General features: G+C 50.9%; 47 non-coding genes across 47 annotated transcripts; 31 read left to right on the top strand and 16 right to left on the bottom strand.

The window, feature by feature from the left end:
* Positions 1-130: 130 nt before the first annotated feature.
* On the top strand, positions 131-203 carry TRNAA-AGC. Its single transcript has one exon. It is a non-coding gene; the product is annotated as a tRNA-Ala (tRNA).
* A 258-nt stretch (positions 204-461) lies between these two features.
* Positions 462-533, bottom strand: TRNAM-CAU. The gene has a single exon. It is a non-coding gene; the product is annotated as a tRNA-Met (tRNA).
* A 225-nt stretch (positions 534-758) lies between these two features.
* TRNAG-GCC lies at positions 759-829 on the top strand. The gene has a single exon. It is a non-coding gene; the product is annotated as a tRNA-Gly (tRNA).
* A 156-nt stretch (positions 830-985) lies between these two features.
* On the top strand, positions 986-1058 carry TRNAA-AGC. The gene has a single exon. It is a non-coding gene; the product is annotated as a tRNA-Ala (tRNA).
* Positions 1059-1316: 258 nt separating this feature from the next.
* Positions 1317-1388, bottom strand: TRNAM-CAU. Its single transcript has one exon. It is a non-coding gene; the product is annotated as a tRNA-Met (tRNA).
* Positions 1389-1613: 225 nt separating this feature from the next.
* Positions 1614-1684, top strand: TRNAG-GCC. Its single transcript has one exon. It is a non-coding gene; the product is annotated as a tRNA-Gly (tRNA).
* Positions 1685-1840: 156 nt separating this feature from the next.
* TRNAA-AGC lies at positions 1841-1913 on the top strand. Its single transcript has one exon. It is a non-coding gene; the product is annotated as a tRNA-Ala (tRNA).
* Positions 1914-2169: 256 nt separating this feature from the next.
* Positions 2170-2241, bottom strand: TRNAM-CAU. The gene has a single exon. It is a non-coding gene; the product is annotated as a tRNA-Met (tRNA).
* Positions 2242-2466: 225 nt separating this feature from the next.
* TRNAG-GCC lies at positions 2467-2537 on the top strand. The gene has a single exon. It is a non-coding gene; the product is annotated as a tRNA-Gly (tRNA).
* Positions 2538-2693: 156 nt separating this feature from the next.
* TRNAA-AGC lies at positions 2694-2766 on the top strand. Its single transcript has one exon. It is a non-coding gene; the product is annotated as a tRNA-Ala (tRNA).
* A 256-nt stretch (positions 2767-3022) lies between these two features.
* TRNAM-CAU lies at positions 3023-3094 on the bottom strand. Its single transcript has one exon. It is a non-coding gene; the product is annotated as a tRNA-Met (tRNA).
* Positions 3095-3319: 225 nt separating this feature from the next.
* Positions 3320-3390, top strand: TRNAG-GCC. The gene has a single exon. It is a non-coding gene; the product is annotated as a tRNA-Gly (tRNA).
* Positions 3391-3546: 156 nt separating this feature from the next.
* TRNAA-AGC lies at positions 3547-3619 on the top strand. Its single transcript has one exon. It is a non-coding gene; the product is annotated as a tRNA-Ala (tRNA).
* A 256-nt stretch (positions 3620-3875) lies between these two features.
* Positions 3876-3947, bottom strand: TRNAM-CAU. The gene has a single exon. It is a non-coding gene; the product is annotated as a tRNA-Met (tRNA).
* A 225-nt stretch (positions 3948-4172) lies between these two features.
* On the top strand, positions 4173-4243 carry TRNAG-GCC. Its single transcript has one exon. It is a non-coding gene; the product is annotated as a tRNA-Gly (tRNA).
* Positions 4244-4399: 156 nt separating this feature from the next.
* TRNAA-AGC lies at positions 4400-4472 on the top strand. The gene has a single exon. It is a non-coding gene; the product is annotated as a tRNA-Ala (tRNA).
* Positions 4473-4730: 258 nt separating this feature from the next.
* On the bottom strand, positions 4731-4802 carry TRNAM-CAU. The gene has a single exon. It is a non-coding gene; the product is annotated as a tRNA-Met (tRNA).
* Positions 4803-5027: 225 nt separating this feature from the next.
* TRNAG-GCC lies at positions 5028-5098 on the top strand. The gene has a single exon. It is a non-coding gene; the product is annotated as a tRNA-Gly (tRNA).
* Positions 5099-5254: 156 nt separating this feature from the next.
* Positions 5255-5327, top strand: TRNAA-AGC. The gene has a single exon. It is a non-coding gene; the product is annotated as a tRNA-Ala (tRNA).
* A 258-nt stretch (positions 5328-5585) lies between these two features.
* On the bottom strand, positions 5586-5657 carry TRNAM-CAU. Its single transcript has one exon. It is a non-coding gene; the product is annotated as a tRNA-Met (tRNA).
* A 225-nt stretch (positions 5658-5882) lies between these two features.
* Positions 5883-5953, top strand: TRNAG-GCC. Its single transcript has one exon. It is a non-coding gene; the product is annotated as a tRNA-Gly (tRNA).
* Positions 5954-6109: 156 nt separating this feature from the next.
* On the top strand, positions 6110-6182 carry TRNAA-AGC. The gene has a single exon. It is a non-coding gene; the product is annotated as a tRNA-Ala (tRNA).
* Positions 6183-6438: 256 nt separating this feature from the next.
* TRNAM-CAU lies at positions 6439-6510 on the bottom strand. Its single transcript has one exon. It is a non-coding gene; the product is annotated as a tRNA-Met (tRNA).
* Positions 6511-6735: 225 nt separating this feature from the next.
* TRNAG-GCC lies at positions 6736-6806 on the top strand. The gene has a single exon. It is a non-coding gene; the product is annotated as a tRNA-Gly (tRNA).
* A 156-nt stretch (positions 6807-6962) lies between these two features.
* Positions 6963-7035, top strand: TRNAA-AGC. Its single transcript has one exon. It is a non-coding gene; the product is annotated as a tRNA-Ala (tRNA).
* Positions 7036-7293: 258 nt separating this feature from the next.
* TRNAM-CAU lies at positions 7294-7365 on the bottom strand. The gene has a single exon. It is a non-coding gene; the product is annotated as a tRNA-Met (tRNA).
* A 225-nt stretch (positions 7366-7590) lies between these two features.
* Positions 7591-7661, top strand: TRNAG-GCC. Its single transcript has one exon. It is a non-coding gene; the product is annotated as a tRNA-Gly (tRNA).
* Positions 7662-7817: 156 nt separating this feature from the next.
* Positions 7818-7890, top strand: TRNAA-AGC. The gene has a single exon. It is a non-coding gene; the product is annotated as a tRNA-Ala (tRNA).
* A 258-nt stretch (positions 7891-8148) lies between these two features.
* TRNAM-CAU lies at positions 8149-8220 on the bottom strand. Its single transcript has one exon. It is a non-coding gene; the product is annotated as a tRNA-Met (tRNA).
* Positions 8221-8445: 225 nt separating this feature from the next.
* TRNAG-GCC lies at positions 8446-8516 on the top strand. Its single transcript has one exon. It is a non-coding gene; the product is annotated as a tRNA-Gly (tRNA).
* Positions 8517-8672: 156 nt separating this feature from the next.
* TRNAA-AGC lies at positions 8673-8745 on the top strand. The gene has a single exon. It is a non-coding gene; the product is annotated as a tRNA-Ala (tRNA).
* A 260-nt stretch (positions 8746-9005) lies between these two features.
* Positions 9006-9077, bottom strand: TRNAM-CAU. Its single transcript has one exon. It is a non-coding gene; the product is annotated as a tRNA-Met (tRNA).
* Positions 9078-9302: 225 nt separating this feature from the next.
* Positions 9303-9373, top strand: TRNAG-GCC. Its single transcript has one exon. It is a non-coding gene; the product is annotated as a tRNA-Gly (tRNA).
* A 156-nt stretch (positions 9374-9529) lies between these two features.
* On the top strand, positions 9530-9602 carry TRNAA-AGC. Its single transcript has one exon. It is a non-coding gene; the product is annotated as a tRNA-Ala (tRNA).
* A 260-nt stretch (positions 9603-9862) lies between these two features.
* Positions 9863-9934, bottom strand: TRNAM-CAU. Its single transcript has one exon. It is a non-coding gene; the product is annotated as a tRNA-Met (tRNA).
* A 222-nt stretch (positions 9935-10156) lies between these two features.
* On the top strand, positions 10157-10227 carry TRNAG-GCC. Its single transcript has one exon. It is a non-coding gene; the product is annotated as a tRNA-Gly (tRNA).
* Positions 10228-10383: 156 nt separating this feature from the next.
* TRNAA-AGC lies at positions 10384-10456 on the top strand. The gene has a single exon. It is a non-coding gene; the product is annotated as a tRNA-Ala (tRNA).
* Positions 10457-10714: 258 nt separating this feature from the next.
* Positions 10715-10786, bottom strand: TRNAM-CAU. The gene has a single exon. It is a non-coding gene; the product is annotated as a tRNA-Met (tRNA).
* Positions 10787-11011: 225 nt separating this feature from the next.
* TRNAG-GCC lies at positions 11012-11082 on the top strand. The gene has a single exon. It is a non-coding gene; the product is annotated as a tRNA-Gly (tRNA).
* A 156-nt stretch (positions 11083-11238) lies between these two features.
* Positions 11239-11311, top strand: TRNAA-AGC. The gene has a single exon. It is a non-coding gene; the product is annotated as a tRNA-Ala (tRNA).
* A 258-nt stretch (positions 11312-11569) lies between these two features.
* On the bottom strand, positions 11570-11641 carry TRNAM-CAU. Its single transcript has one exon. It is a non-coding gene; the product is annotated as a tRNA-Met (tRNA).
* A 225-nt stretch (positions 11642-11866) lies between these two features.
* Positions 11867-11937, top strand: TRNAG-GCC. Its single transcript has one exon. It is a non-coding gene; the product is annotated as a tRNA-Gly (tRNA).
* Positions 11938-12093: 156 nt separating this feature from the next.
* On the top strand, positions 12094-12166 carry TRNAA-AGC. The gene has a single exon. It is a non-coding gene; the product is annotated as a tRNA-Ala (tRNA).
* Positions 12167-12424: 258 nt separating this feature from the next.
* TRNAM-CAU lies at positions 12425-12496 on the bottom strand. Its single transcript has one exon. It is a non-coding gene; the product is annotated as a tRNA-Met (tRNA).
* Positions 12497-12721: 225 nt separating this feature from the next.
* On the top strand, positions 12722-12792 carry TRNAG-GCC. The gene has a single exon. It is a non-coding gene; the product is annotated as a tRNA-Gly (tRNA).
* Positions 12793-12948: 156 nt separating this feature from the next.
* On the top strand, positions 12949-13021 carry TRNAA-AGC. The gene has a single exon. It is a non-coding gene; the product is annotated as a tRNA-Ala (tRNA).
* A 258-nt stretch (positions 13022-13279) lies between these two features.
* Positions 13280-13351, bottom strand: TRNAM-CAU. The gene has a single exon. It is a non-coding gene; the product is annotated as a tRNA-Met (tRNA).
* Between the last annotated feature and the right edge of the window lie 2085 nt (positions 13352-15436).

The following is a 15436-nucleotide window of genomic DNA, read 5'->3' as shown; positions in this document are numbered from 1 at the left end:
ACCACCTTCTGCTCATGTCCTGGTGTCTAGCAGCCTGAGCAGCTTGTGGATTCGGTCAAACTGCTTCTATTACGCACAGCGCATAAGAGGACGGGGATCAGCCACTGCGCCAACAACAAGCTCGAGCAAAGGGGGATTAGCTCAAGTGGTAGAGCGCTCGCTTAGCATGCGAGAGGTAGCGGGATCGATGCCCGCATTCTCCAAACGCAGCCTTCCCGGTTTCCCTGGGAGGCACCTTGTTTTTGAGTTTGTTGGCGAAGCTTGGAACTTTCCTGCCTCTAGCCAACATGAGACAATATTCCATTAGGCCAAAAGTTGCCAGCGCCATGCTTATGCTGAGAGTTATGGACACGTTGAATCACCAGAATCGGTTTCAGGTTCTCTTTGTGTGTGTGTGTGTGTGTGAAAGGAAGCCCTTTGGCCCCGCAAGCAAATATCAATTGGCATAAGAAAAGTCAACGTAGCAGAGGATGGTTTCGATCCATCGACCTCTGGGTTATGGGCCCAGCACGCTTCCGCTGCGCCACTCTGCTCTTGTTGCTGTTGATGATGATGATCAGCCATGACCAAATGTGGATCTAGTTTGCTACCTTTCCCACAGAGAGTGGCTCCATCTGGTAAAGTCACAACAATGTAGCGGACGAGGCGTTTCCATTGATTTCCACAAGCTAATCTAAAAGTCAATCGTGGTGGGCCAAAGCTGGACTCTCCTAGGCCAGCTGTGCGAGGGCGGTGTGAGGGCGTGCACCAGACGTGGCGCATTGGTGGTTCAGTGGTAGAATTCTCGCCTGCCACGCGGGAGGCCCGGGTTCGATTCCCGGCCAATGCAATTATGGTCCCCTTGTCATTTTGGAAACCACCTTCTGCTCATGTCCTGGTGTCTAGCAGCCTGAGCAGCTTGTGGATTCGGTCAAACTGCTTCTATTACGCACAGCGCATAAGAGGACGGGGATCAGCCACTGCGCCAACAACAAGCTCGAGCAAAGGGGGATTAGCTCAAGTGGTAGAGCGCTCGCTTAGCATGCGAGAGGTAGCGGGATCGATGCCCGCATTCTCCAAACGCAGCCTTCCCGGTTTCCCTGGGAGGCACCTTGTTTTTGAGTTTGTTGGCGAAGCTTGGAACTTTCCTGCCTCTAGCCAACATGAGACAATATTCCATTAGGCCAAAAGTTGCCAGCGCCATGCTTATGCTGAGAGTTATGGACACGTTGAATCACCAGAATCGGTTTCAGGTTCTCTTTGTGTGTGTGTGTGTGTGTGAAAGGAAGCCCTTTGGCCCCGCAAGCAAATATCAATTGGCATAAGAAAAGTCAACGTAGCAGAGGATGGTTTCGATCCATCGACCTCTGGGTTATGGGCCCAGCACGCTTCCGCTGCGCCACTCTGCTCTTGTTGCTGTTGATGATGATGATCAGCCATGACCAAATGTGGATCTAGTTTGCTACCTTTCCCACAGAGAGTGGCTCCATCTGGTAAAGTCACAACAATGTAGCGGACGAGGCGTTTCCATTGATTTCCACAAGCTAATCTAAAAGTCAATCGTGGTGGGCCAAAGCTGGACTCTCCTAGGCCAGCTGTGCGAGGGCGGTGTGAGGGCGTGCACCAGGCGTGGCGCATTGGTGGTTCAGTGGTAGAATTCTCGCCTGCCACGCGGGAGGCCCGGGTTCGATTCCCGGCCAATGCAATTATGGTCCCCTTGTCATTTTGGAAACCACCTTCTGCTCATGTCCTGGTGTCTAGCAGCCTGAGCAGCTTGTGGATTCGGTCAAACTGCTTCTATTACGCACAGCGCATAAGAGGACGGGGATCAGCCACTGCGCCAACAACAAGCTCGAGCAAAGGGGGATTAGCTCAAGTGGTAGAGCGCTCGCTTAGCATGCGAGAGGTAGCGGGATCGATGCCCGCATTCTCCAAACGCAGCCTTCCCGGTTTCCCTGGGAGGCACCTTGTTTTTGAGTTTGTTGGCGAAGCTTGGAACTTTCCTGCCTCTAGCCAACATGAGACAATATTCCATTAGGCCAAAAGTTGCCAGCGCCATGCTTATGCTGAGAGTTATGGACACGTTGAATCACCAGAATCGGTTTCAGGTTCTCTTTGTGTGTGTGTGTGTGTGAAAGGAAGCCCTTTGGCCCCGCAAGCAAATATCAATTGGCATAAGAAAAGTCAACGTAGCAGAGGATGGTTTCGATCCATCGACCTCTGGGTTATGGGCCCAGCACGCTTCCGCTGCGCCACTCTGCTCTTGTTGCTGTTGATGATGATGATCAGCCATGACCAAATGTGGATCTAGTTTGCTACCTTTCCCACAGAGAGTGGCTCCATCTGGTAAAGTCACAACAATGTAGCGGACGAGGCGTTTCCATTGATTTCCACAAGCTAATCTAAAAGTCAATCGTGGTGGGCCAAAGCTGGACTCTCCTAGGCCAGCTGTGCGAGGGCGGTGTGAGGGCGTGCACCAGACGTGGCGCATTGGTGGTTCAGTGGTAGAATTCTCGCCTGCCACGCGGGAGGCCCGGGTTCGATTCCCGGCCAATGCAATTATGGTCCCCTTGTCATTTTGGAAACCACCTTCTGCTCATGTCCTGGTGTCTAGCAGCCTGAGCAGCTTGTGGATTCGGTCAAACTGCTTCTATTACGCACAGCGCATAAGAGGACGGGGATCAGCCACTGCGCCAACAACAAGCTCGAGCAAAGGGGGATTAGCTCAAGTGGTAGAGCGCTCGCTTAGCATGCGAGAGGTAGCGGGATCGATGCCCGCATTCTCCAAACGCAGCCTTCCCGGTTTCCCTGGGAGGCACCTTGTTTTTGAGTTTGTTGGCGAAGCTTGGAACTTTCCTGCCTCTAGCCAACATGAGACAATATTCCATTAGGCCAAAAGTTGCCAGCGCCATGCTTATGCTGAGAGTTATGGACACGTTGAATCACCAGAATCGGTTTCAGGTTCTCTTTGTGTGTGTGTGTGTGTGAAAGGAAGCCCTTTGGCCCCGCAAGCAAATATCAATTGGCATAAGAAAAGTCAACGTAGCAGAGGATGGTTTCGATCCATCGACCTCTGGGTTATGGGCCCAGCACGCTTCCGCTGCGCCACTCTGCTCTTGTTGCTGTTGATGATGATGATCAGCCATGACCAAATGTGGATCTAGTTTGCTACCTTTCCCACAGAGAGTGGCTCCATCTGGTAAAGTCACAACAATGTAGCGGACGAGGCGTTTCCATTGATTTCCACAAGCTAATCTAAAAGTCAATCGTGGTGGGCCAAAGCTGGACTCTCCTAGGCCAGCTGTGCGAGGGCGGTGTGAGGGCGTGCACCAGACGTGGCGCATTGGTGGTTCAGTGGTAGAATTCTCGCCTGCCACGCGGGAGGCCCGGGTTCGATTCCCGGCCAATGCAATTATGGTCCCCTTGTCATTTTGGAAACCACCTTCTGCTCATGTCCTGGTGTCTAGCAGCCTGAGCAGCTTGTGGATTCGGTCAAACTGCTTCTATTACGCACAGCGCATAAGAGGACGGGGATCAGCCACTGCGCCAACAACAAGCTCGAGCAAAGGGGGATTAGCTCAAGTGGTAGAGCGCTCGCTTAGCATGCGAGAGGTAGCGGGATCGATGCCCGCATTCTCCAAACGCAGCCTTCCCGGTTTCCCTGGGAGGCACCTTGTTTTTGAGTTTGTTGGCGAAGCTTGGAACTTTCCTGCCTCTAGCCAACATGAGACAATATTCCATTAGGCCAAAAGTTGCCAGCGCCATGCTTATGCTGAGAGTTATGGACACGTTGAATCACCAGAATCGGTTTCAGGTTCTCTTTGTGTGTGTGTGTGTGTGAAAGGAAGCCCTTTGGCCCCGCAAGCAAATATCAATTGGCATAAGAAAAGTCAACGTAGCAGAGGATGGTTTCGATCCATCGACCTCTGGGTTATGGGCCCAGCACGCTTCCGCTGCGCCACTCTGCTCTTGTTGCTGTTGATGATGATGATCAGCCATGACCAAATGTGGATCTAGTTTGCTACCTTTCCCACAGAGAGTGGCTCCATCTGGTAAAGTCACAACAATGTAGCGGACGAGGCGTTTCCATTGATTTCCACAAGCTAATCTAAAAGTCAATCGTGGTGGGCCAAAGCTGGACTCTCCTAGGCCAGCTGTGCGAGGGCGGTGTGAGGGCGTGCACCAGACGTGGCGCATTGGTGGTTCAGTGGTAGAATTCTCGCCTGCCACGCGGGAGGCCCGGGTTCGATTCCCGGCCAATGCAATTATGGTCCCCTTGTCATTTTGGAAACCACCTTCTGCTCATGTCCTGGTGTCTAGCAGCCTGAGCAGCTTGTGGATTCGGTCAAACTGCTTCTATTACGCACAGCGCATAAGAGGACGGGGATCAGCCACTGCGCCAACAACAAGCTCGAGCAAAGGGGGATTAGCTCAAGTGGTAGAGCGCTCGCTTAGCATGCGAGAGGTAGCGGGATCGATGCCCGCATTCTCCAAACGCAGCCTTCCCGGTTTCCCTGGGAGGCACCTTGTTTTTGAGTTTGTTGGCGAAGCTTGGAACTTTCCTGCCTCTAGCCAACATGAGACAATATTCCATTAGGCCAAAAGTTGCCAGCGCCATGCTTATGCTGAGAGTTATGGACACGTTGAATCACCAGAATCGGTTTCAGGTTCTCTTTGTGTGTGTGTGTGTGTGTGAAAGGAAGCCCTTTGGCCCCGCAAGCAAATATCAATTGGCATAAGAAAAGTCAACGTAGCAGAGGATGGTTTCGATCCATCGACCTCTGGGTTATGGGCCCAGCACGCTTCCGCTGCGCCACTCTGCTCTTGTTGCTGTTGATGATGATGATCAGCCATGACCAAATGTGGATCTAGTTTGCTACCTTTCCCACAGAGAGTGGCTCCATCTGGTAAAGTCACAACAATGTAGCGGACGAGGCGTTTCCATTGATTTCCACAAGCTAATCTAAAAGTCAATCGTGGTGGGCCAAAGCTGGACTCTCCTAGGCCAGCTGTGCGAGGGCGGTGTGAGGGCGTGCACCAGACGTGGCGCATTGGTGGTTCAGTGGTAGAATTCTCGCCTGCCACGCGGGAGGCCCGGGTTCGATTCCCGGCCAATGCAATTATGGTCCCCTTGTCATTTTGGAAACCACCTTCTGCTCATGTCCTGGTGTCTAGCAGCCTGAGCAGCTTGTGGATTCGGTCAAACTGCTTCTATTACGCACAGCGCATAAGAGGACGGGGATCAGCCACTGCGCCAACAACAAGCTCGAGCAAAGGGGGATTAGCTCAAGTGGTAGAGCGCTCGCTTAGCATGCGAGAGGTAGCGGGATCGATGCCCGCATTCTCCAAACGCAGCCTTCCCGGTTTCCCTGGGAGGCACCTTGTTTTTGAGTTTGTTGGCGAAGCTTGGAACTTTCCTGCCTCTAGCCAACATGAGACAATATTCCATTAGGCCAAAAGTTGCCAGCGCCATGCTTATGCTGAGAGTTATGGACACGTTGAATCACCAGAATCGGTTTCAGGTTCTCTTTGTGTGTGTGTGTGTGTGTGAAAGGAAGCCCTTTGGCCCCGCAAGCAAATATCAATTGGCATAAGAAAAGTCAACGTAGCAGAGGATGGTTTCGATCCATCGACCTCTGGGTTATGGGCCCAGCACGCTTCCGCTGCGCCACTCTGCTCTTGTTGCTGTTGATGATGATGATCAGCCATGACCAAATGTGGATCTAGTTTGCTACCTTTCCCACAGAGAGTGGCTCCATCTGGTAAAGTCACAACAATGTAGCGGACGAGGCGTTTCCATTGATTTCCACAAGCTAATCTAAAAGTCAATCGTGGTGGGCCAAAGCTGGACTCTCCTAGGCCAGCTGTGCGAGGGCGGTGTGAGGGCGTGCACCAGACGTGGCGCATTGGTGGTTCAGTGGTAGAATTCTCGCCTGCCACGCGGGAGGCCCGGGTTCGATTCCCGGCCAATGCAATTATGGTCCCCTTGTCATTTTGGAAACCACCTTCTGCTCATGTCCTGGTGTCTAGCAGCCTGAGCAGCTTGTGGATTCGGTCAAACTGCTTCTATTACGCACAGCGCATAAGAGGACGGGGATCAGCCACTGCGCCAACAACAAGCTCGAGCAAAGGGGGATTAGCTCAAGTGGTAGAGCGCTCGCTTAGCATGCGAGAGGTAGCGGGATCGATGCCCGCATTCTCCAAACGCAGCCTTCCCGGTTTCCCTGGGAGGCACCTTGTTTTTGAGTTTGTTGGCGAAGCTTGGAACTTTCCTGCCTCTAGCCAACATGAGACAATATTCCATTAGGCCAAAAGTTGCCAGCGCCATGCTTATGCTGAGAGTTATGGACACGTTGAATCACCAGAATCGGTTTCAGGTTCTCTTTGTGTGTGTGTGTGTGTGAAAGGAAGCCCTTTGGCCCCGCAAGCAAATATCAATTGGCATAAGAAAAGTCAACGTAGCAGAGGATGGTTTCGATCCATCGACCTCTGGGTTATGGGCCCAGCACGCTTCCGCTGCGCCACTCTGCTCTTGTTGCTGTTGATGATGATGATCAGCCATGACCAAATGTGGATCTAGTTTGCTACCTTTCCCACAGAGAGTGGCTCCATCTGGTAAAGTCACAACAATGTAGCGGACGAGGCGTTTCCATTGATTTCCACAAGCTAATCTAAAAGTCAATCGTGGTGGGCCAAAGCTGGACTCTCCTAGGCCAGCTGTGCGAGGGCGGTGTGAGGGCGTGCACCAGACGTGGCGCATTGGTGGTTCAGTGGTAGAATTCTCGCCTGCCACGCGGGAGGCCCGGGTTCGATTCCCGGCCAATGCAATTATGGTCCCCTTGTCATTTTGGAAACCACCTTCTGCTCATGTCCTGGTGTCTAGCAGCCTGAGCAGCTTGTGGATTCGGTCAAACTGCTTCTATTACGCACAGCGCATAAGAGGACGGGGATCAGCCACTGCGCCAACAACAAGCTCGAGCAAAGGGGGATTAGCTCAAGTGGTAGAGCGCTCGCTTAGCATGCGAGAGGTAGCGGGATCGATGCCCGCATTCTCCAAACGCAGCCTTCCCGGTTTCCCTGGGAGGCACCTTGTTTTTGAGTTTGTTGGCGAAGCTTGGAACTTTCCTGCCTCTAGCCATCATGAGACAATATTCCATTAGGCCAAAAGTTGCCAGCGCCATGCTTATGCTGAGAGTTATGGACACGTTGAATCACCAGAATCGGTTTCAGGTTCTCTTTGTGTGTGTGTGTGTGTGTGAAAGGAAGCCCTTTGGCCCCGCAAGCAAATATCAATTGGCATAAGAAAAGTCAACGTAGCAGAGGATGGTTTCGATCCATCGACCTCTGGGTTATGGGCCCAGCACGCTTCCGCTGCGCCACTCTGCTCTTGTTGCTGTTGATGATGATGATCAGCCATGACCAAATGTGGATCTAGTTTGCTACCTTTCCCACAGAGAGTGGCTCCATCTGGTAAAGTCACAACAATGTAGCGGACGAGGCGTTTCCATTGATTTCCACAAGCTAATCTAAAAGTCAATCGTGGTGGGCCAAAGCTGGACTCTCCTAGGCCAGCTGTGCGAGGGCGGTGTGAGGGCGTGCACCAGACGTGGCGCATTGGTGGTTCAGTGGTAGAATTCTCGCCTGCCACGCGGGAGGCCCGGGTTCGATTCCCGGCCAATGCAATTATGGTCCCCTTGTCATTTTGGAAACCACCTTCTGCTCATGTCCTGGTGTCTAGCAGCCTGAGCAGCTTGTGGATTCGGTCAAACTGCTTCTATTACGCACAGCGCATAAGAGGACGGGGATCAGCCACTGCGCCAACAACAAGCTCGAGCAAAGGGGGATTAGCTCAAGTGGTAGAGCGCTCGCTTAGCATGCGAGAGGTAGCGGGATCGATGCCCGCATTCTCCAAACGCAGCCTTCCCGGTTTCCCTGGGAGGCACCTTGTTTTTGAGTTTGTTGGCGAAGCTTGGAACTTTCCTGCCTCTAGCCAACATGAGACAATATTCCATTAGGCCAAAAGTTGCCAGCGCCATGCTTATGCTGAGAGTTATGGACACGTTGAATCACCAGAATCGGTTTCAGGTTCTCTTTGTGTGTGTGTGTGTGTGTGAAAGGAAGCCCTTTGGCCCCGCAAGCAAATATCAATTGGCATAAGAAAAGTCAACGTAGCAGAGGATGGTTTCGATCCATCGACCTCTGGGTTATGGGCCCAGCACGCTTCCGCTGCGCCACTCTGCTCTTGTTGCTGTTGATGATGATGATCAGCCATGACCAAATGTGGATCTAGTTTGCTACCTTTCCCACAGAGAGTGGCTCCATCTGGTAAAGTCACAACAATGTAGCGGACGAGGCGTTTCCATTGATTTCCACAAGCTAATCTAAAAGTCAATCGTGGTGGGCCAAAGCTGGACTCTCCTAGGCCAGCTGTGCGAGGGCGGTGTGAGGGCGTGCACCAGACGTGGCGCATTGGTGGTTCAGTGGTAGAATTCTCGCCTGCCACGCGGGAGGCCCGGGTTCGATTCCCGGCCAATGCAATTATGGTCCCCTTGTCATTTTGGAAACCACCTTCTGCTCATGTCCTGGTGTCTAGCAGCCTGAGCAGCTTGTGGATTCGGTCAAACTGCTTCTATTACGCACAGCGCATAAGAGGACGGGGATCAGCCACTGCGCCAACAACAAGCTCGAGCAAAGGGGGATTAGCTCAAGTGGTAGAGCGCTCGCTTAGCATGCGAGAGGTAGCGGGATCGATGCCCGCATTCTCCAAACGCAGCCTTCCCGGTTTCCCTGGGAGGCACCTTGTTTTTGAGTTTGTTGGCGAAGCTTGGAACTTTCCTGCCTCTAGCCAACATGAGACAATATTCCATTAGGCCAAAAGTTGCCAGCGCCATGCTTATGCTGAGAGTTATGGACACGTTGAATCACCAGAATCGGTTTCAGGTTCTCTTTGTGTGTGTGTGTGTGTGTGTGAAAGGAAGCCCTTTGGCCCCGCAAGCAAATATCAATTGGCATAAGAAAAGTCAACGTAGCAGAGGATGGTTTCGATCCATCGACCTCTGGGTTATGGGCCCAGCACGCTTCCGCTGCGCCACTCTGCTCTTGTTGCTGTTGATGATGATGATCAGCCATGACCAAATGTGGATCTAGTTTGCTACCTTTCCCACAGAGAGTGGCTCCATCTGGTAAAGTCACAACAATGTAGCGGACGAGGCGTTTCCATTGATTTCCACAAGCTAATCTAAAAGTCAATCGTGGTGGGCCAAAGCTGGACTCTCCTAGGCCAGCTGTGCGAGGGCGGTGTGAGGGCGTGCACCAGACGTGGCGCATTGGTGGTTCAGTGGTAGAATTCTCGCCTGCCACGCGGGAGGCCCGGGTTCGATTCCCGGCCAATGCAATTATGGTCCCCTTGTCATTTTGGAAACCACCTTCTGCTCATGTCCTGGTGTCTAGCAGCCTGAGCAGCTTGTGGATTCGGTCAAACTGCTTCTATTACGCACAGCGCATAAGAGGACGGGGATCAGCCACTGCGCCAACAACAAGCTCGAGCAAAGGGGGATTAGCTCAAGTGGTAGAGCGCTCGCTTAGCATGCGAGAGGTAGCGGGATCGATGCCCGCATTCTCCAAACGCAGCCTTCCCGGTTTCCCTGGGAGGCACCTTGTTTTTGAGTTTGTTGGCGAAGCTTGGAACTTTCCTGCCTCTAGCCAACATGAGACAATATTCCATTAGGCCAAAAGTTGCCAGCGCCATGCTTATGCTGAGAGTTATGGACACGTTGAATCACCAGAATCGGTTTCAGGTTCTCTTTGTGTGTGTGTGTGTGTGTGTGAAAGGAAGCCCTTTGGCCCCGCAAGCAAATATCAATTGGCATAAGAAAAGTCAACGTAGCAGAGGATGGTTTCGATCCATCGACCTCTGGGTTATGGGCCCAGCACGCTTCCGCTGCGCCACTCTGCTCTTGTTGCTGTTGATGATGATCAGCCATGACCAAATGTGGATCTAGTTTGCTACCTTTCCCACAGAGAGTGGCTCCATCTGGTAAAGTCACAACAATGTAGCGGACGAGGCGTTTCCATTGATTTCCACAAGCTAATCTAAAAGTCAATCGTGGTGGGCCAAAGCTGGACTCTCCTAGGCCAGCTGTGCGAGGGCGGTGTGAGGGCGTGCACCAGACGTGGCGCATTGGTGGTTCAGTGGTAGAATTCTCGCCTGCCACGCGGGAGGCCCGGGTTCGATTCCCGGCCAATGCAATTATGGTCCCCTTGTCATTTTGGAAACCACCTTCTGCTCATGTCCTGGTGTCTAGCAGCCTGAGCAGCTTGTGGATTCGGTCAAACTGCTTCTATTACGCACAGCGCATAAGAGGACGGGGATCAGCCACTGCGCCAACAACAAGCTCGAGCAAAGGGGGATTAGCTCAAGTGGTAGAGCGCTCGCTTAGCATGCGAGAGGTAGCGGGATCGATGCCCGCATTCTCCAAACGCAGCCTTCCCGGTTTCCCTGGGAGGCACCTTGTTTTTGAGTTTGTTGGCGAAGCTTGGAACTTTCCTGCCTCTAGCCAACATGAGACAATATTCCATTAGGCCAAAAGTTGCCAGCGCCATGCTTATGCTGAGAGTTATGGACACGTTGAATCACCAGAATCGGTTTCAGGTTCTCTTTGTGTGTGTGTGTGTGTGTGAAAGGAAGCCCTTTGGCCCCGCAAGCAAATATCAATTGGCATAAGAAAAGTCAACGTAGCAGAGGATGGTTTCGATCCATCGACCTCTGGGTTATGGGCCCAGCACGCTTCCGCTGCGCCACTCTGCTCTTGTTGCTGTTGATGATGATGATCAGCCATGACCAAATGTGGATCTAGTTTGCTACCTTTCCCACAGAGAGTGGCTCCATCTGGTAAAGTCACAACAATGTAGCGGACGAGGCGTTTCCATTGATTTCCACAAGCTAATCTAAAAGTCAATCGTGGTGGGCCAAAGCTGGACTCTCCTAGGCCAGCTGTGCGAGGGCGGTGTGAGGGCGTGCACCAGACGTGGCGCATTGGTGGTTCAGTGGTAGAATTCTCGCCTGCCACGCGGGAGGCCCGGGTTCGATTCCCGGCCAATGCAATTATGGTCCCCTTGTCATTTTGGAAACCACCTTCTGCTCATGTCCTGGTGTCTAGCAGCCTGAGCAGCTTGTGGATTCGGTCAAACTGCTTCTATTACGCACAGCGCATAAGAGGACGGGGATCAGCCACTGCGCCAACAACAAGCTCGAGCAAAGGGGGATTAGCTCAAGTGGTAGAGCGCTCGCTTAGCATGCGAGAGGTAGCGGGATCGATGCCCGCATTCTCCAAACGCAGCCTTCCCGGTTTCCCTGGGAGGCACCTTGTTTTTGAGTTTGTTGGCGAAGCTTGGAACTTTCCTGCCTCTAGCCAACATGAGACAATATTCCATTAGGCCAAAAGTTGCCAGCGCCATGCTTATGCTGAGAGTTATGGACACGTTGAATCACCAGAATCGGTTTCAGGTTCTCTTTGTGTGTGTGTGTGTGTGTGAAAGGAAGCCCTTTGGCCCCGCAAGCAAATATCAATTGGCATAAGAAAAGTCAACGTAGCAGAGGATGGTTTCGATCCATCGACCTCTGGGTTATGGGCCCAGCACGCTTCCGCTGCGCCACTCTGCTCTTGTTGCTGTTGATGATGATGATCAGCCATGACCAAATGTGGATCTAGTTTGCTACCTTTCCCACAGAGAGTGGCTCCATCTGGTAAAGTCACAACAATGTAGCGGACGAGGCGTTTCCATTGATTTCCACAAGCTAATCTAAAAGTCAATCGTGGTGGGCCAAAGCTGGACTCTCCTAGGCCAGCTGTGCGAGGGCGGTGTGAGGGCGTGCACCAGACGTGGCGCATTGGTGGTTCAGTGGTAGAATTCTCGCCTGCCACGCGGGAGGCCCGGGTTCGATTCCCGGCCAATGCAATTATGGTCCCCTTGTCATTTTGGAAACCACCTTCTGCTCATGTCCTGGTGTCTAGCAGCCTGAGCAGCTTGTGGATTCGGTCAAACTGCTTCTATTACGCACAGCGCATAAGAGGACGGGGATCAGCCACTGCGCCAACAACAAGCTCGAGCAAAGGGGGATTAGCTCAAGTGGTAGAGCGCTCGCTTAGCATGCGAGAGGTAGCGGGATCGATGCCCGCATTCTCCAAACGCAGCCTTCCCGGTTTCCCTGGGAGGCACCTTGTTTTTGAGTTTGTTGGCGAAGCTTGGAACTTTCCTGCCTCTAGCCAACATGAGACAATATTCCATTAGGCCAAAAGTTGCCAGCGCCATGCTTATGCTGAGAGTTATGGACACGTTGAATCACCAGAATCGGTTTCAGGTTCTCTTTGTGTGTGTGTGTGTGTGTGAAAGGAAGCCCTTTGGCCCCGCAAGCAAATATCAATTGGCATAAGAAAAGTCAACGTAGCAGAGGATGGTTTCGATCCATCGACCTCTGGGTTATGGGCCCAGCACGCTTCCGCTGCGCCACTCTGCTCTTGTTGCTGTTGATGATGATGATCAGCCATGACCAAATGTGGATCTAGTTTGCTACCTTTCCCACAGAGAGTGGCTCCATCTGGTAAAGTCACAACAATGTAGCGGACGAGGCGTTTCCATTGATTTCCACAAGCTAATCTAAAAGTCAATCGTGGTGGGCCAAAGCTGGACTCTCCTAGGCCAGCTGTGCGAGGGCGGTGTGAGGGCGTGCACCAGGCGTGGCGCATTGGTGGTTCAGTGGTAGAATTCTCGCCTGCCACGCGGGAGGCCCGGGTTCGATTCCCGGCCAATGCAATTATGGTCCCCTTGTCATTTTGGAAACCACCTTCTGCTCATGTCCTGGTGTCTAGCAGCCTGAGCAGCTTGTGGATTCGGTCAAACTGCTTCTATTACGCACAGCGCATAAGAGGACGGGGATCAGCCACTGCGCCAACAACAAGCTCGAGCAAAGGGGGATTAGCTCAAGTGGTAGAGCGCTCGCTTAGCATGCGAGAGGTAGCGGGATCGATGCCCGCATTCTCCAAACGCAGCCTTCCCGGTTTCCCTGGGAGGCACCTTGTTTTTGAGTTTGTTGGCGAAGCTTGGAACTTTCCTGCCTCTAGCCAACATGAGACAATATTCCATTAGGCCAAAAGTTGCCAGCGCCATGCTTATGCTGAGAGTTATGGACACGTTGAATCACCAGAATCGGTTTCAGGTTCTCTTTGTGTGTGTGTGTGTGTGTGAAAGGAAGCCCTTTGGCCCCGCAAGCAAATATCAATTGGCATAAGAAAAGTCAACGTAGCAGAGGATGGTTTCGATCCATCGACCTCTGGGTTATGGGCCCAGCACGCTTCCGCTGCGCCACTCTGCTCTTGTTGTTGAGGGTCAGCCATGCCCCGCAAGCAAATATCGATTTACCCGGAAAGTTAAGGTTTGGAATCATGTGTTTTCTGACCACCTGAGACCCAGACACATTATTCCGACTGCATTATGTCTTACCATCAGGATTGCTGGCTGCAGTTGTTTAAGCCAATAGTGTCTGTTTCACTCTCTTTCACACTGCCCAAAGCCAGCACTAATAATTGCCCTCCACACACACTCAGGAGAGGTGAGAGGGCTTGATGTGTTCTTCTCCCTATCGCCTCTACCCCTCTGTGTCTGCCCACACTCCAATCCCTGGCTCTGTGCCTCAGAAACAGAAAGTGGGGGCCAGAAATTTGAAGTCCAGCAGCCTCATATACATCTGGATTAGAGGTTCTGAGTGAGCTCCCCATCCATCTCCGTCTGTTACTGAAGTCCCTCCTTCTCTCTCCTGCCTCTGAGTGAGTACAGTAAGGTATGTTCGGGTTCTCAGAGCACCCCTTACATCAGAATTTTCCTTTACACCAGAGGCCTCTGTGTTCCCCCTTAAATCCAATTTCCCAGAACATCTCTTATGTTCGAGTCCCCACAGTTCCCTCTTACATCAGAGTCTGCAGAGTGTAAGGGAACTCTGCGAGTTCAGATGTAAAAGGGGAATTTCTGTGATTAACTTCATATGATTATAATTTAATAGCAAAATAGGTATAGTTTTTACTATAATAAAATAAAAAATTGCTGTGTGCTGCTAAAGTGTTAGGGTTTGACTTGATGAAAGGTGGCAACCCTATATAGACTCCTTTGGGGAATTGGAGATAATAGATGAATACACTTATGCCACGTACACACGATCCAAATATTGTACAAAAAAAAATGTCGTTCGAGGAAGAATCGTCTAATAATCGGATCGTTAGTACAGGGCTGGACGAGCTGATCATTTTAGTTCATCAGATATTATTTAATCGGACATGCACAAAAATTTTCCTCGTACGATACCAGATTGTATGATTTTCGTTTGGTCAGTACAGTAGTCGTCCGAAAATACTATACAAATACATTACAACACATGACATCACTTCCGATTTTTTTTTCTGTCGTACGAGAATTTTGTGACTTTAGTAACCTATTCAATTTCTACTTGCGACTAGTAAACGAAAAAAGTCGGACGATCTGTCGTCCGATTTTCGGATCGTGTGTACGTGGCATTAGTCTCAAAAGAAGAGTGTGATAACAAGATAATTTTAGTAAGCTCTAATAAAGTTCACTTTGGGGTAGAATGAAAATATTGCCTTGACCTTTCTGTCCATTTGGTCCACGTAAAACAGACAAGTCGAGGCCACAATGGGTTAGGGCAGCAGTAGAGGCAGAGTCATTCTTTTGTAGCTACGTATAACTGATGGTATGTAAGTTAAAGGAATGAGAGACAAAAGCACAGAGACATCAAAGAGCTAGAACAGGAAAAAAATACACAGTTGTTCATTCAGCCTACTCCTTTTTTTATTTGTGTTTTTTATTTTCTTTGTACTTTTATATAGTATATATCTATAATTGTTTTAAGAGTGTTTGAATCCACTTACCGATGACCTATTCCTGCTGGGAGAGACTCCAAACATCAAGTATATTTTCTGTAAAATACATTTTCAGTAAGATAATTTTTTAACTTTGTCTCCTACTAGTTTTAGATCATGTCCCTGTGTTTTTCATGAGGAAAATATTTCACTTCTGAATTGGATTTGCCTCCTTGATGTCTTTTAAGTCAGGTCATGGACAGAGGTGAGTTGGTTACAGGCAAAATGTACATTTTAGAGGACATATGAGAAGAGGGTTTGTTTTTTTATTAGTAGGTGTATAGAGCTTAAACTGAATGGATTGTTACTGTTGCCAAAGGAGGCCAGGTGTTGGGGTGGTAGTGAGATTTTGGAGGGACAGGATTTGGGGAAATATTCCAGGGATAATGGGAAGAGAGACGGTGAGGAAAGTAAGAGGGGGGGAATTTATATTAATGCACATACCTCAATGCCTTGGTCCTTAACATGTTGGTTAAGTATTTGCTGCAGGTGGTGAGTGCAGCATTAGGAAGAGGGAAGGACTGAAGTTG

The sequence above is a fragment of the Rana temporaria genome, chromosome 4, assembly GCF_905171775.1.
Source record: "Rana temporaria chromosome 4, aRanTem1.1, whole genome shotgun sequence".
NCBI lineage: Eukaryota > Metazoa > Chordata > Amphibia > Anura > Ranidae > Rana > Rana temporaria.
The sequence above is the reverse complement of the archived record's forward strand: the minus strand, read 5'-3'. Positions and strand labels throughout refer to the sequence as shown.